The sequence below is a fragment of the Anas acuta genome, chromosome 4 (genome assembly GCF_963932015.1).
Source record: "Anas acuta chromosome 4, bAnaAcu1.1, whole genome shotgun sequence".
In the NCBI taxonomy this organism is placed as follows: domain Eukaryota; kingdom Metazoa; phylum Chordata; class Aves; order Anseriformes; family Anatidae; genus Anas; species Anas acuta.
In genome coordinates, this window is record NC_088982.1 from 52,053,800 (window position 1) to 52,070,501 (window position 16,702).

Here is a 16,702-nt window from a genome sequence, read left to right on the forward strand (position 1 = left end):
ATAAAGAAATTCCTTCCATCACTTATGGAAAGTCTATCCTTATAGCATGTTTCTCTATTAAATGTAGGATTAAGCTTAAGCCTGTTGCTGAGTACTCAGAGGTGCCAGAGGCTAGGTTTGGGTAGACAACGGAAAGCAGCAGTCTCTGTCCAACCTACCCAGTGGGAGAGACCTCAGCTGTCCGGAATGGAAGCTGCAGGTCAGTACATCTGCTTGTCTTCTGTACTTAGAAATACAGCTAAAGCAAACAAAACTCCATGACTTCACCTTTGGATTAGTGCTGAAATTTTGCCTGTGTGTTATTCATCTAATTACAATTTCCAAAGTGTGGAATTCAATGAGAAAAATAAGCTATGTTGCTAACTACAAGTGTGAAATGGAAATATAGCTACAAGAAATGGAATTATTTCCAGAAAGAATAATTTTCCAAAGCTATTGTTCATTTAACAAATACAAGAAAAATGTGACAGTCAATGAAAGGGAAAATTACTGATGATCTTTTTTCTTTTTTTAGGTCTTTTGTAATGTTTTATACCACTTTGCTGATCTGACCTAGAGCACAGCCATATAAACAGTTACATTGGCACAACTGAGCAGGAAATAAATTGGAGATGAGGTTGAGAGAGTCAGTGGATGAAATCAAGAAAAAATAGGAGCATCTTTTTCTCATTTTGCTGCCAAATAAATCATAATCTGGGACCAAGCATTTGCTTTGTGTAGATTTAGCTTTCTGTCCCAGGTTTATGCACATCTCAAAATACCATGCAGGCAGAACCTGAGAAGAAAAGCAAGGCAGATTTCCTGGTTGTGATGGTATTGGACTAATTGTACCTGGTAGTACCAGGGGAAAGTGGGTGTACAGGGCAGAATACTGAAATATATGAAATACCACATAAAGTTGTGACTTACTGAAAGTGAAATGCATGGTCCGCTGTTTAAATTGTTATTTCCCATAAAAGCTGCACTATTCTACTGTTTGCTACCATTTTCTTTTAAAATGTCTAGAAAACAAACAAACAAATAAAACAACAACAACACATTTTTATAAAAATAACAAACAGTTAAGCCTGACCCTTCATCCTTAAGTGCCTACTTGTGTCTTTGAGATCCAGCACATATGGTACAGTATGTTACAATCAGCTGCTAACTGGGCTCCCTGCAAATAAGGCTATTAAGGTCAACTGAATCAAATGAGGACAGCTCAGTCTTTAAATTCAGGGGATGCATCCCTTTCAGTTGATTACACACAGCTCATTTTGCTGTTAATAAGAGTAAAATGGATTTACACAGAAAGAATAGGCTCCTAGCCAGATTTGTTATCATTAATAACACTTCTAATATTATTACCACTTATACATTCATTTGAAACAGTACATCAGAAAGTGCAAAGCCCATTCCCCAAGTACTTAGGAACAAAAGTGTATCAACTTTGGATTACATAACATGTCTGAGTTAATCTTTTAGTTCCTGTCTTGGACTTTTTTTTCCAGGATATTTAGATAAAACTTAGAAAGCTAGAAATTGTATTTTAGGATGTATAAGAATATTAGAAATCTTAGCCCTTGTGAGAACGAACATATTTCAAACTTTACAGTTTTAATCTTGTTGACTGACATATAGTAACAGAGTACTACTTTTAGCACAAGTTTAGTGAATGTGAAACAAAGCTTAATAGAATAGACAGCACTGTCTAATAACAAAAGTCTGTTAACCTACATGCAATCTTGACAGTGGCCATATAGTCTATTTGTTTTTCAGGCTGTTGTTTTGTGAGCATCCTGCCAACAGAGAGCGAACCTCTCATACATCTTAAGCATGACTATCAAAGTCAACAGAAAATCTCCCATTGTTCCCAAATGTCTATATTAATAAACTGTGTAAACAAAACATTTGTGGATACCTCACTGGGTCTGAAGCCTTATGGAACTGTTGCTGATTAAGGAGTCTCTTTACTTAGCATTTGTCTTTCACATTTATTTTTCAAAGTATTTCCGTAACAGGCCAATGTGACTGAAGTTTCCTGACCCTCTGCCAATCACAATATAACCTTCAAAGGGAAGAGATAACCTCCCACTGAAGTAAGCAACAAAGAAATGTTCTTTAGAAGAAAATCCAGTAAAATTCATATAGGGAGTGCAAAACTGGAACTGTTTTTGAGAGCCGAATACTGAGATTAATTTAACTCTTTATCTGGTTAGTGCTGTAGTGAAGGGGCTGATTTAAATCAGAGTTCCACCTACCAAACCATGCTTCAGGGAGCAAAACCAGGGCGAGATAAGGCCTTCTGAGGCAGACTCTTTGAAAGGCAGTAAGAAGGAAAGATCTTTCAGCCAGGACTGCTTGATGTTTATCAAGTGGGAAGAGCTGAGATAAGCAGATCCTGGATTCCTGTTTTCATTAGATTTGAGTGAACAGTGAAATTCTGGTCCCGAGAGGTATTCTGATATACTGATATTTATTTTCATCCCAAATCACAATGAAATGTGAAATATCACATTTTGTGGATTTTTTCATGATTTTTCATGATGGATCATTTTGACTGCATGTGCTTATAATTCTGCATTGTCTCATAAGCATGGTAACCCATATCCCTTGTGCCCAAACTCTTTTCATGGACAAGTTTTCTGGCTGAATGACATTTCTTGTCAGGCACTGGATGAATTGTATTTTAACCAAAGGAGTAATTCCAGAGAACAGGAAGTACTACAGGAAGCGCAACTCCTCCAGGACCTGTGCCAGTGACGTGTCTGCATTCATAACTCATAAAAAAAAAAAAAAAAAAAAAAAAAAAAAAAGGTCCCACTGATATAAGCAATCAAAACAGTGTTCTGCAGAAGAAAATTCAGTTGCTGGAAAATGAAAATACATCAGATTTTTTTGTTTGTTTGTTTTGTTTTTGTTTCACAGAAAGAGTGATTTCCACTGAGCGTAGCCTCTTACCTGTGTCTTATGCCTAGATGACTAACAACAAAGGGATTCTGTCTAGCTGTTAAAAATTCAGATTATTTCAAGTGCTGTAGCCAAAAGTATTGCCAAACCATCACTAAGTATTTTTTCTGTTTTTAGCATTAATTTTTAATTTTTTTTTTTTTTTTTGGGTGGGGGGGTGGAAGGTGGGGTGGGAGGAATGGCTTCATGTCACATTTTGGGCTGAAAGTAGAAAGCAGAAGTAGTCTTTGTTCCATTGTGGTCAAAACTCTTTGTTGTTGTTGTTGTTATTGTTTAAATTCTGAAAGGAGACAACTCAGAATCAGGCTGTGGTTGGTCTTTGCATAAAAGAGAGACAAGAGCAACTTTTCTGCATTTGAGTAACCTACAGGAGCATGTGTCTTCATGTGAAATATGTGTCTGCAAACATTACTCATCCCCTCACTATCTTCTCTGAACGAAGGAGGATTAATTAGTCATGCCTGTGAAATGCCACAAGAACACACCATTTTTAACCAGTGCCATCCCCGATTTACCAATATGAAACCAGAGATCCAGGCACAACAGAACCTGCACTGTTGTTCTTCTTGCCTAATATTTGGTCTAGGTTTCTAAAGAAGACACTGTTCCATCTTAAGAAGCAAGTGACATTTTATCTGTGTGAGTCCAGTGCTTTCTGAAGTCTAGAGGAGAAAGAATGGGGACAGAATAGGCAATAACAGTAGTTTAGAAGTTAGCCCATTGTGATCGTAGAATCATTATCATATGGATTTTTTTCAGTGGAAGTTAGTTGCCTTTATTTTGCACATTAGAAATGGCAGTTAGCTCTTTTTTTTTTTTAAGTTTATCTACAAATTAATTTACTTACGTTTACAACCTTGGAGTGGGAAGGTTGTCTCATCCTCTAACAGACATTAACAAAGCAGATTCAACCTGAGGCAACAAATACAATGTTATGACAAATGCTTAAAATTTAACATTGTCCTTGATTTTTTCTTTGCCCAGCTTTCACCAAGGCCACTTAAAGTTCTGTTTTGGTACTAAAAGCAAGGAATATGTAAGGGGAAAAGGAGAAGAAATCCCAGCTTGTATCTTTAAAGCTCTGGAATGGTGTAAATTATTACAGTGGTTTCACATTTTCATGGGATCAAGGCAACAACAGTAAGCTCATAAAACAGATACCACTAATTATGCAGAGGAGAAGTCATAAAGTCACTGGTGGAAGCATGTTTTATATTCATGAACACATCATTAAAATTTTAAGACGCACTATCAAATTCTACATTTTAATACTATACCCAACAGCATTAAACCCTCCCAACAAGAAAATCAGATTGTTTAATGATCATGTTTGTCACACAGGTTTTATATGTCTGCTGTTGAAGCAGATGTGGACTTTTCTGTTGCTGGACAGCTTTTATCACTGGACAATTAAAAATAATTTTATCCAAACTGCTTTATAGAAGAATAAATACCACAAAAAGAGAAGAAAATCAGCAAAAATTTAGGAATGTTTACTTGCAGAAATATTTAAATTTACCCAATCACATAAAAATATTTTTATAGCATTGTCAATTAGTTTTTATTTCTCTTGTATTTTCTTTTTAATTAAAAAGTCATTTTAAAGTAAAAGGATAAGGATTCAGGCAGGCTACAACCCAGCATGCAAATGTTAGTTATTATAAAGGAATCTTTAAATTAGAAGTGGTTTTAACCTAGACATTTTGATCAGAGAAAATCTAATAGGAGATATTTCAAGCTCAGCTGCTCAGTGGAATCTCTTGGAAGACCTAAGAGTGTCCTGAGTGACTTTCATTACAGTCGTGAAGTGACTGAGACCACTGTGAAAAGGTGCGTATGAATTTTAGGGAGCCAAATGGTTTTATATAAGAAGAGGTGCAACAGATGGTAGATAGATGGATTCTTGTCAAGATACAAACCCTTTCAAAGTTAATTCTTGTAACCTACAGTAAAGATTCCTGTTTGTGGGTTTGGACTAACAGATGCAATAGTTGTGCAGTTGCACATTTGCACATTGTGTCTCTCCCATATTACTGGTGTGGACAACTCCATCTTACCCCTCTGTTCCCCTTCCCTTCAGAGCAAACTGTATTGTTTCTAAGGTTTGGGACTGCTAGAAATCCATCCCCTTTATAAAGGGTGAGAGCAGCCAAAAAATGAAGTCATTCTTATTTACCAGTGTCAGTAGCTAAAATCTCCAATTATTAATGCTGCACTTCAAATACGTATTTTTACCATATAGCAACTGATTTTTGTAAAAACTTTATGAAAAGAATTAAAGTGGTCTATCTCAAAGAAATTATTATATGATGCCCGTGTATCAGCTAATACCATAGTTAAACATCTACCTGAAAAAAGACAAGTGAGAGTTTCAAATTTTAACATAAAATTGTTGCCGTGAATTCTGTTAGGACTCAGTGAAGACTTCTGCCTAATAAATAAATAAATAAATAAATAAATAAATAAATAAATAAATAAATAAATAAGAATCAATGGCTCTGTATGGCCTGATATTAATTCTTTTCTAAACCTTTCTTTCTCCAGAGCCAATATTTGGCCTACACTATCTGCCAGCATCTTTTTAATGAGAAGCACACATCTAAAACCTCTCACAGTTCTCAAAATTTAGGAGTAAATATTTTTAAATTAAAACCGTATGCTAAGCAGTGCAGATTTGCTGGTGCAGATGTTATTTCTGGCTCATTTTCTTTAACTGATTCGTAACCAATATACTTTAGTCTACATTTCCACATTTATTATTACTCTGAATTCCACAGATCCAGCAAAATATGTTAATAACACTAATATCTCAAGATGTTTTAGGCAGTTTTCTACTTAGCAGCAAAATCAGCAATAAAATTCTATGAATAAGATGTATCCCCAGGACACTATAAATTGTGAAAATGAGGGGGAAAAAAAAAATAATTAAAAAAAAAAATAAGATAAACAGGACAAGAAAGGTCTTTTTTTTTTTTTTTTTTTTTTTTTTTTTCAAATTCTAAGCTCCACTTCCTTCAGGAGGCACATGCAGTCTTTTGGCAATTAATTCCTGATCACACTATATAGTTCTACATGCACAGTACAGTCATCCCCACCCCCAACCTCCATTTTTTTTTCGTTCATAGTGTTTCACATTCATTCCAATTCTTTGGGATTCATAACAATGTCTATTTTGGCTGTTTACATGTGAGTTCTGTTGTTTAAGGTATCATTCTCCTTAGAAGAAACTGAAGTCTCTGATGAAAGTCACAGTTTTCCATGCTTACTTCTCAATTCATTTTTAGGCAGAATTAATTCTCTGGTTATATGGTGGCCCCTGTTGTCAGCATGTTGGCCAATGGTTTACTAAAGAATTTATCATGCATTTTTTCCATAAATAGATCTAATTAGCCTTCTTCCTTCAAATGCTAGTTGTCCTTGGGATCATGCAACCCCATTATCTTTGAAGAACATAGCTGTCCTAGCTGGCCTTTCTGGTAATAATTGGAAAAATGACAATACAATTTTGGGATTTCAAAAATTAAGATCAACTCAGGTTCCGAGTAGACAGTATGGTGATATAAGGTGTAAAGCACAGAAATGCTGTCAAAGTCATTTTGAACGGTCTATTAAGACATTTTCTTTAAACACCAAAATTGCCATTTTTTCCTTAGTTTTAATGTGAACAAATTTTCTAAGTACTTCAGCCCAAAATGTAGTTAGACAATTGTTAAGACTGAACAATTGTGGCATTGGGCAAAAATATATATATTTTTTTTTTTTGTAAGCACAGAAAACAACGTGAAATTTGAGAATAAGAAGTCCCACAGACATGAAGAAAAAAAAAAAAAAGCTAAAATCAATTTATGATAGATAAGTTTGTACAGGGAGTACAGGGAGTGTAAACATAGGTAGAAAAATCTTCTGGATAAAATCCATTAAACATCTACTGATTTGGTCTAAATCTTATGATAGTAGGCCCACATCTGCTAGAGAAATGATCAAGACTGCAAACAAATGCACCTTTTGCAGCATCAGGTCATTTGGCAGCACTGCATAGGGATTGCAGAACTCCCAGTCTTATTTCATGAAATGTTTTTGTTTGAATTCTTTCTTGTTCTGTTTCAGCAATTATGTTGTAGACCTATATAAGGTACTTTTCTATTATTGATGCATTAAGTAGCACTTTGTAACTTTTCAAAATTACTTTTATTACTAGCAAACTATAAAGTAGAAAAACTAAGCTGTCTGGGCTTCTTGTATCTTTTGTTGAAAAGTTTATTTTTTTGTGTGTGTGTGTGTGTTTTTTGTTTGTTTGTTTGTTTGTTTTATTTTTTTCCCACCCCCCCAATTGTGGATGTTTTGCAGTGTCACTTTTTTTTTTTTTTTTTTAAAGAAACAAACCACAGATCTGCAGGTTATTCATTTTTATTGCCCTCTGGAACAAAACAGAAACATGCAAGTGATAGAAAATGTCAAAAACAACATTTTCACTGAATTGTTAAAGAAGTCCTGATATTTTAGTGAGAAAAAAAAATCAGTAAAAATAATAATAATAATAAATCTTTGGAATGACATGTTCACAGACTGTCATACCACAGCCAGAGGGATAGATATTTAAAACATATAAAATAATTCCCTTTACCAAATCTAATATTGTTTTCCTGCTACGAAGACTGGCTAATCAGTCAGCAATTAACTTTAGGCATAATTTATCAGACGAACTTCATTAAATAGCTTTTTGATTGTATATCACACAAAACCAAACTCTATGATTGGGATTAATTGCTACCTTCATCAGTTTCAGCACAGGTCAAGGATTAAGTGGGTTTGGAGTATGATCTGACCCTTCATTGCAGTCCTGCTCCCACCGTAATCTTTAGCTGTCAAATTCACAGTTACAGATTTCACAGAAGATTGCCACAAATTATGTTTTGATGCTATGCATCATTTTACCTAGCCATGAAAAAGAGCTTAACAGAATAGCTGTTTTGAAAAGAAGTGTGAGAATCATATTAGTAGGCAAATGTTTTGATGTCTTTTTGTTACAGAGTGGGAACTAAGGCTGAAAAATCAACCAATTAAAAAAAAAATGGAGCAAGATTCATTTTATGTTTAAAGGGAGAAAAGGCTTGAAGTCAATATGGATAGCTGAAAATTTCATATAAAAACTCTTTTTCTGTGGAAAAATAGTTTATGATTTCAACTTTTCATGAAAATGCCCCTGAACAAAACATTTTCAGCCAAAAACTTGTCTGGTTTTGGTTATTGGGGAGGGAGGAGATTGAGGAAGAATTAAAATTTTACAATACGGTTCTAGAAGGGCTCTTCTGCAGTTGGTTATGTATATTTAAGACATATCTCCCTCCTGGCATGATTTGCAACATAATAATGGAGCAATGTTGAGAAACCCACGCTATTTCTCTCTACTTAAATTCCCAGAATTGTCAATCTGGCATCTCTCACAGTACAACATTTACATAATTTTTAAATTACAGACAATTATGCAAAACCCTTTTCCATCAAAGGACCAATTTTCTTCCCCACCCTTCCCCTGAAGTCAACAGCAAAGTGTCCTTTCTCAGCAGTGGAAACAAAGTCAGTGTCTGGTGGTTATACTTATGGAAGAGCACTGTATGCTTAATATTGTTGTATATTTGCCTATGCCCAATACTATTGTATTTGAGAAAGTATGTCAGTAATGATAATGATATGAACAGTAGCTATGAATTCTTTGATGGTAAGCACTGTTCAGGGAGAGTGTATACAGTGACTATTGAGAAAGAAGTAAGCTAAGAAATAAGTAGGCAATACTGGATTTTTGAGTTTGTAAAACTGAAATACACAGTGAACTGAAACGATAAAGACTGGGAAAATTACCTTTGGGTTTTAATGTGTGTGTATATATAGATAGATAAATATACCTTAGGCTGATTTTACCTTACACTATACATATAGTGTAAGTATATATATATACACACTATACATATATATACATATATATATATACACACTATATGTATAGTGTGTATACACTATACGTATATATATTGTTTTCCTAAGTTAGTGTAAATTGTCAGCCAAGGAAACATAATTTCCTTACTGCCTCCTTTCTATTGCCATCAACCCTTCAGCTATATGAGAATTACATTCTTTACAACTGTTAGTGTGAAACAACACAGGATTCCTCTTATCTGTCACTGGTACTGTGAATTTTTTAACTAAATCATAGACAGATGGATACACAGATGCAAATATGAATGACTTACTGCTCATTTTGTTGTAGACGGCAATGTAAGCATGTGTATGTATGTGTATATAATACATAATGTTTATGTGTAGGTTCACATACACACACATGTATTGTGACTGGTGTTTGGCATGTAACTATGAGACAAACAACTGAGAGAGAGGACTTGATTGCTTTTTCTATATTTCATATAATGATTCACAAAAGTGTTTAGTTATAAAAAGCTGACTCCAAATGCTTTTTCTTATACTAAAGCAGCTGTTCATATGAAAAAGAAAAACAAACAATCCCAACTTTTCTTTGATTTTACTGCAGGATACATGCTCAGTTGCTCTTCTTGTGATGAAAAAATAATGCCCACAGTGCAGCGTAGCAGTGGACCTTGCCCCTTTTTGTAGTTAACCAGTGAAAAAGGCTGCATCTGCTTATTCTCAGACATTAATGCAGCTAAAGGAATAAGACATCAGAGGCCTGCAAATGAGAAGGTCTTTTTAAATTTACAAAGCGTTCGCTCCTGAATCCACCTCAGCCAGTTTGGGGAAAGCGCTTTTGGCACCAAGTCACCCTTCAGGGAAAGACTGATAATGATCACTAAAGACATACTACGGGCTCCTGCCTCACTCACTTCAAAGGCCTTCTCTCTTAATCAACATTAAATCATCATTTTGCCTTGGATATAGGGACAGCTGTACACAATCTATTTGTTTTAAAACAGATTAGGAATGGTTTTTCTGCCAGAGTATAAGCTGCACGATAAATGCACTTTAAAGACACAACTAGGAAAAACATTGCTCCTTTGGTTAGCTAGATCCCGATATTAGCTGAGAACATACAGCATCTTGCTAGGATTGGATCCTTATTCAGTTGTTCAGCAACCCCCAAGGGAATTTAGGAAATACAGACATTAAAATAAATAAATAAATAAATAAATAAATAAATAAAAATCAAGTATCCATTAATCTTAGCTATGCATTCCGGTAAGTTGCCCATGAACAGCAATAGTAATGGTAATAGTAAGTAACATAAGATCTTCCAGATCTTCCACTTTCTGGTTCTTTTTATTTTATTTTACTCTTACTATTATTGTTAACCTTAGAATCAACTTGTTCCATCTACTGACATTCTCACAACTGCTAGGGTGACAACAAAGGCCTTTTATTACCCAATTAAAAGCTGATAGATAGTTGTTAAATAATTAAGTGAAGACCCCTAATATTAGGTAACACACCTCCTCTAGACTCATACTAGAGATTTTTATACAGCTGCTAAATGTCTCTCTAAAGGCTGGTTTTCTTATGCAATGTGAATGTACTGACATGCACAATTTAAAAGACTACTCTAGAAACAAGGCGCATTTCCAGAATAGAACAGAATGTTTTGGAAAGTAGTGGCTCCAGGAAAAGATTTGGGAGTCAAAATAAATACCCAAATCAATGTAATTCTTGTAAAACTTTTTGGTAAAAAAAGTTACTCAGTTTTTCTATCTGTAGACAGAATACATGTATTGATACTGGAATACTGTAACAAGTCCTGTTGTTTATTTTTAGAGAGCTATTGAAAAATGAAAATGGGCAAATAAATATACTACAAATAAAATATCTTACAAAGAGAAACTTAACATTTTATCTGTTATTCTTCAAAAAAGAAAAAAAAAAAGAAGAAGAAGATTGACAGGTAACGTGTTTATATGTATGAGAGAAAACAGTGTTTACATGTATCACATATCAGAGAAATGGAATTCCAGTTTTAGAAAATGAAAGCTAAAATGAGACAAATACAAATAAAAATTGAGTTCCAATAACAAGAGAAACAATCAGAAGCATCTATAAAATGAATTGGTCCCTTCTGTTCTTGTTGCCTCCCTTCCCATCTTTTAGCCTAAATCAGCCATCCTTCTGGTGGACATATATCAATGAACCTCCAGCTGCTTTAATTCAAATGGAAGTCCATTCACAAGGAGCTGGCTGAAATACTGTGCCTTCTGAAATAAGAGTGGTCTAACTAGTTTGATGATCCAAGAGCCCATCTTGAGCTCAAGTTTTCCTATCACATTTTTGGTTGAAATACTAGTGTCACTGCATGCCTAACATCTTAATGCAGCTACCTTAACTATGAACATAAGTCACAGATGTGCAAATTAGTTGACATGTTTATTGGTATAACCAGTGACATCTGCAGTATACACAGAAGGGATTGGATGTCTACACAGAGTGAACATCATACCCATCTAGTAAGATGGTATCTTCTTTCCTAAAAGGAAAACAAGAACAAAGCTACTATTGTTATGATCCTTTTCCAAATCCAATAAAATAAATTGCTAACATTGAAAATTCAATGTTTTATGCTTTTATGATAAATCTCAGTTTTGCCTTAACCACCTCATCTCTCTGTAAATATTCATTTCAAAATGAAGAATTTTACCTGATGCCCTTATGAAAAAAAATCAGACTATTCAACTCTAAAATAACTCTATCTGATTAGTATTTCTGTCTGTTATAGACTTGACATTGCTATTTTATGATAAAGGTAATACAAGATGGTCCAGACTGCAAGAAAAGTGGAACCTAGTATAAAAAGGCAGATACTAGCACTGAATTTGGTTTTCATGGTGTGTTTATGTTCATGGTAGTAAATGAGAAAAGTAGCTTAAATTCTTTATATAGGCATTATCATAAAGAATATTAGACTTCCAAGAAGCTACTGTTAGGTATGGGAATAAAGGGAAAAGAAAGGATGAATAGATTAGATTTTAGCTAGCAAACAGGACAGAGAAACAGCTAAGCAAAGATAGAAATGGAATGAAAACTGGATAGATTTCTGGAAAAAAAAAAAAAAAAGATTATAGATGAGAAAATTCTGGTACCACCAAAAAGAAGAACTACACCACATCTAGAAAAACTATCCTAGCTAGAAAAAGGCTCCACTTGATCAAGCAGTGCAGAAGTAGTATTTTGAGTAAAGGATGGCTAGTTCCTTGTCCTCCCAGAAAATCTATTTCTTGGTGGTTGAGAATGTACCAGATGATCTAGCTATGAAGCAGGATGCAAGGAAGGAAAAGGCATATAAAATGAATCATATGTATTTGAAAAACAACAGAATGCAAATCAAGGCAACATAAATTAAAGAGAGAGGGAGAGAAAGTTACTCCAGGGGCTTTATTCCCCTCCCCCCACAGGATACAAGCTATTTCCTTTGACTTTTGCAATAGTAATTTCAGAATTCTACTTCTGGCACAGTCTGAACTGATGTATTTTCAGCACTTGGCAAGAAGACATTTAGAAGATAGAGGTTGTTCTTTTACTTGAGACAGGGAATTCAACTTCTTGTGCTATGACAGTAAAAAATGCATTTCTCCACTGAGGTCATCACTGCACAGACAACAGTAAATTTTGCATTTCCTAATTTATTTATTTATTTATGTTTCACTTTACAACCTGAATAACTTTCTTCTCTTCATTGAGTAATGTCCACATGGAGTCCATTTTTATTGTGCACGTGCTCATGGCTAACTTCAGGCACAAGGAGCACATACAGTCCAAGAATGGACTACATGTGGATAACACATTTCAAAGACATACGGATTCTGAGAGGTAAGTCCTTACTAACGTACATTTTGCTGTGCAGTATTTAGTAACTGAAGATGGAGTTCTCTGACCATTGCCAATGCAAGTTGCTGATCTGTCATAATTTGCAGTGGATAGACCTGGTTCTGACTTCTCCTAAAATTTTCATTACTGAGTAATTCTACAAAGTACTTTGTAGATAAATTAATAAATCAATATGACAGAAGTATGTCTTCCCTTTATAAAGAATGTCAAGCTGACTAAAGAGTGAAAAAAATAATTTTGAATAATTGACATCAACATATTATATTTTTTAAATAACTATATGCAATGTTATATAAAAGTGCTAAACAACATGACCAGGAGTAATAGCAAAGGGAAAGGCTATAGCTTTAATTTATGAAAGCAGATATAGGATATAGGAATAGCCATACTGGCTTAGATCAAAGCCCCAGTCTGTAACAGTGACCAGTAGCAGATGTTACAGGAATATAAGAAAGAGATGGTGAGCCCTCCTTTTTTATGCAGTCAGACACTGTAAGTTTGTACAGCCAGACTCCTGAGGAGGGCCAGATATGCAATAAGGTAACAACTGGCTGATATCTTTACCTGTTTCTTAACAAAATTCTTCACTTTCCAGAGTCCTGTTTCATGCTGTGAAAGATTGTATTCTCTTGACAGAAGATGAGAAGAGGTTTTATATATTGCTAATATTCACTGAGCAAGAAGTATCACCCCCTTCAGAGAAGCTACATCACACTGGATGCCAAGATCAAGCAAAAAAACTCAAAGTGTAAACCTGAGTTCATTCCTATTGTATACAACAAAACCACTGAGATTGCTGAGTGTCTGCCATCTTTCAGTGTCAGTATATAAAACTCACAGACCCAGTCAGATAACTGACCTATATTGAACTGACAAATTGCAACTTTGATTTTTAGCTTTATCTAGTATTAAAGGTAGAAGTAAAGTGCAATTTAAGAAAAATAAAATACTTAAAATGTGCATTTTAAATCACTGAATGGTGTCATTTCTTCTTTGCAAGAGAGGATGCTTGTGATAGTTATACTGTTACATAAGAAATATGTTTCCAGTAGTTTATTTATTTCAGGGCTTGCTCTGTGAGTAACTACAATTTAAAAAATATTGGTAACTTTAAAAACTTCAGACTGTAGTTCCCCTTTTAAGTAGTGGCCAATGGCTGTCAACATGCATCATTACAGACCTTTGGAAATCAGATATATGTAGCTGTCAGATACAAAGTAGGAAAAGGGGAGAATTGAAATCAAGCCTAAACTGTACCTAGTCTGGATCTTTCTTTACAGACCTGATGAAGATAATCTAAGCCCACTTTTTTTTTTTTTTCCCTATCTTATTAAAGCCAAAGTAGAGGTTTTACCTGTTTCTAAACAGTAGAGGTTTTACCTGGTTCTAAAATACTTCCTAAAATACTTCCCCTCATACCTGTTAAAAATGTTTTGATTAAAAGCTCTGTTTTAAGGTTATTTTTTTCTTCATTATTAAATTGAGTTGGAGTTAATCCAATGATCTTCCTGTTTGTCTACAGGATGCATACAATAAACCAAAACACATTAGTTTTGCCTTAGCAAGACATTAAGGAAAAAAAAAAAAAAAGGAATTACAGCTTTTTTCTTACACTATTATGAACAAGGTGTGGGACTTCCCACCTTTGAATCTTGCAAGGAAATAAGGCAAGGAAACTAAAGTGTTTTATTCACTCTATATTGGAAAACTGGATAAGCTCAAATAAAATGTAGCTAACAGCAAGTTCAAGGCAGGATTCATATTCCAGTAACTTTAGAAATCAAAACCCACCTTTGCATTAATCCAGTCTTGTGCCATCATGTTTCCACTGAAAATGGCAAAGTTATGCTGAAGTAAAGTTAGGGAACAGTTTAGTACTTAGCTTGGAGGTGATCATGGAACCAGAGGTAGAACTACATCTCCCAGATCTCTGTCTGCTTCCTCCTTTTTTTACCCTCTGGTTTGCAGAATACTCTTGTTTTCTGAAGCACTGTATCTGCTCTTTTTCTTTCGAGACCATAGTATCTCCTGGCTGTGATCCCTTGAACCACAATGAATCACAGATACCCTAACATCCTATACATAGTGGTCTCTTCTCTTTTCTGCTTGCCAAGAAAAACTTAAGATCTTTTTGATGGTCAAATCCACAGAAGAGTGGCAGGTCACACTGATGGGATGTGTGTTACTGCCTTTGGCACAGACCAGAATGCCATGAGAACAGATTAGACATGCTGCAGACTGAAAAATTGTCCCAGAGCAGAGAACCAGATATAGAAAAGTGTTCTCAGTATAATAGCTTTTTTTTCTTCTAGGAGTTTAATGCTGAATGATGTTTTCCAATCAAACTAATAAATAAGAGCTTGTATTTATCCCCAAAAATATGAAGAGGAGAAATACAAGAAGGAATATTCTAATTTTCTTTACTCTTCAAAGAGAAAAACAAAGATTTATTTATTCAAGAGCACAGAATGCTATATTGAAAGCTATAATGAAAAGTCAGAACTTTGAACAATACTGGGGGTGTCTGACTTCATTAGAGTGTCTGAATACTAGCTTGGAGGGAAAATCAGGTCTCATGTGGAAGGAGTATGGTAAAGTGAGTCAATGTTCAATTCTTTCTGCTTCCACATTTCCCCAGATGAGAAAGGGTTAAGCATGAGTTAGGGATGCATGCGAAAATATATGGATGAAGTAGGAAAAAAAAAAATCTCTTCTAGTTTGAGCCACTCCATCTGTTCCCTTAATTCAGTGGCAGACCTTGACTGGACCCTGGGATCTGCTAGTCCCACACTTCACACAACTTCTCTCTGTAAATTAAGTTGTTGGCCTGTGTTGCTGAGGGTTTAGGAAGGTGAGTGATGACCTTGGTTTGAGTATGTTTGTATAGAAACATGTCACTGCAGGATGATGTCTTTCCTCCTGGGACATAGGGCCCAATACTAACCATTTGTTAAGAAAATACCAAAGCTAAACATATCCAGTGTATGAAAGGATCCAACACCCTTGCCAAGTGTAACTTTCACTCATCTTTGAAACATCAATGTACACTGTATTTTAAAGGTTATTTTTAGCACTTGTCTTTTAAACTGTTTCCCATCTGATGTTAACATCTTGCAACTTTAAAACTAATATGAGTTATTTTTATTATTAAAATGGGAAATCGCTTTAATATATTGTAGTATGGCAATATGTTTAATATATGTTTTAAAAAGGAGATCTAAAATAGTATTTATGCTCAGGAATGAGAACACATAATACCAAAGAAGCCACATAATGCTTTCAAGTTCTATGTTTCTTTATATAGCAAAGATTAAAAATAAAATTTTAAGGAGGATATAGTTGTTAGCATTTTTCCCCTATTTTCCTTGCAGTATTTTCCATGCATTCATCTGTATTCCTGAGTTCTAATATAGGCATACTGATGTTTGAAGAACTCATCGTTCTTGTTTGATTTTCTGATAAATATTGCTTTTTAATTTTCAGTTGTCTTGCAGCATTAATTTTGAAACTGGATGAAGTCCTCTTGTAATCCCATGCAGGTTTGGTCAGATCAGTAGTATACCTTAACTCATGATGTCCACAAGAAAACAATGCAAGATAAATTTGCATTAGAAATATTTTTTTTTCTAACCAGGTAGTCATAAAACTGAATTCCTAAGTGTGGCTTTAGATACCTAATTTTAGGCATCTGAGTCAGAAAATGTTGACCTTGCTTTATATTCCTATTTAAGATTGATTAATGTACAGTCAGGATGTTTTTCCATACAGCCAGCCTATAAATGTTACCTTTCTAAAGTTCAGCCCATACTTATTTGGTATATCTTTAAATAATTTATCTTCCTTTCTTACACTCTTTAAATATTTCATCCTATTTTAGGTTATGAAATGATTGTGAAAACACTGATTTGGCTCTAGA

General features: G+C 34.6%; 1 long non-coding RNA gene across 2 annotated transcripts in view; it reads left to right on the forward strand.

Moving 5' to 3' along the window:
• The window catches only part of LOC137856183 (uncharacterized), a 50,481-nt gene extending 36,741 nt beyond the window's left edge, over positions 1 to 13,740 (forward strand). The window contains exons 6-7 of one of the 2 annotated variants that reach the window (XR_011096271.1): positions 68 to 199; positions 515 to 1,807. This is a non-coding gene — a long non-coding RNA (uncharacterized lncRNA). Of the gene's footprint in view, positions 1 to 67; positions 200 to 514; positions 1,808 to 13,381 lie in introns of those variants that run through there. The other variant, XR_011096272.1, reaches the window with a different exon arrangement.
• The last annotated feature ends 2,962 nt before the right edge of the window (positions 13,741 to 16,702 follow it).